The following is a 1205-nucleotide window of genomic DNA, read 5'->3' on the forward strand; positions in this document are numbered from 1 at the left end:
GGATGGGCAGCAGCTGCAAGGCCCTGACAGAGCCAACTCCTGCAGCACTTTGGCCATGGCTGCTGGGCCTGGGCCTGAGCCATGAGGAGGAGACAAGTGACCCTTGCAGGCCTGGGGCCTCATTGCCTCCTTGTCCCTGCTCAGCAGCCTGGCAGGGGCCGCCCCATGCTGCTGCCCTTGGCATTGCACATCCCCACATCCCAGTGGGCCGGGAAGAGCCCTGAGCACTGAGGGAGGGACAGGATGTGCCTTGGCAGGGGCTGGGGCTCGGGCCTTGGCCCTTTGCCTTTTTGGAACAAATGCAGGTTTGCTCAGCACCAGAGACACCTTTGCCTTGTTTGTCCCCACCTGTCATCAGTGCCTGCGGTGTTCTGCTCTAACTGGAACCTGGGGACACTTTCTCAGTCGTGTCCCTCAGTGGGACCCATTAAAACTTCAAGAAACTTTGGAGTTTCAATTTGACTGTGAGTTTTGAGAAGTTTTTTGAACACACTCTCAGGGACAGAGTTGAATGTAAACAACACCAAATCCACAGGAGGATCATTAAAGTCCTTGTGCTTTTCCTGTGCTGCTCAGCTGGCTTGGGCTCCTGGAACAGAGGCAGCTCCTGGCAACCAAGAAAAGTTTCAAAAAGTCATTTCTCCTGAGGAGAAATCCACCTTCAGATGGGCCACCTTTGTTATTTGAAATGTAGACTCAAAGTTTTCAGTGGCATAACATACTTTTCTGTTCCTTTCTCATTAATTGTTAACCCTCTCTTTTTTGTTTGTTTTGGTTTAGTTTTGCTCTTAACAATATAGAACATCATTCTCTTACGTGGAATATTAGCTTTTGCATTAATGCCTGTTGGTATCAATGCCTATGCAATTTTAACTTTTGAATACAATTCGTGTGTTTCACCAGCACACTAATAAACACATAGAACTGAACAATAGAACTAATCTGTCTTTAGCTCCCACTGCTGCTTCAATAAATTGTCTTGCTCCTTTTTCAGTGTTTGTTGCTTTTTTCTTCTGCAATTTCAGTTCTTCCATCAGCTGAATCAACATCTCTGCTTGCTGTTTCTCTCCCTCTTGTCTTGTTCTTTCCAACACTTCCCCTTGGGCAGTTCTGTAGTCATTTTCATGACATTTCTTCTCTTCAAGTTCGGTCACCTTCTTTTTGGTTTTTTTGCTTTATTTGGTCACTCCTAGCTTTTCTTACGC

The sequence above is a fragment of the Chamaea fasciata genome, unplaced genomic scaffold (genome assembly GCF_029207755.1).
Source record: "Chamaea fasciata isolate MVZ Bird 193981 ecotype frontalis unplaced genomic scaffold, bChaFas1.0.hap1 SCAF_56, whole genome shotgun sequence".
NCBI lineage: Eukaryota > Metazoa > Chordata > Aves > Passeriformes > Sylviidae > Chamaea > Chamaea fasciata.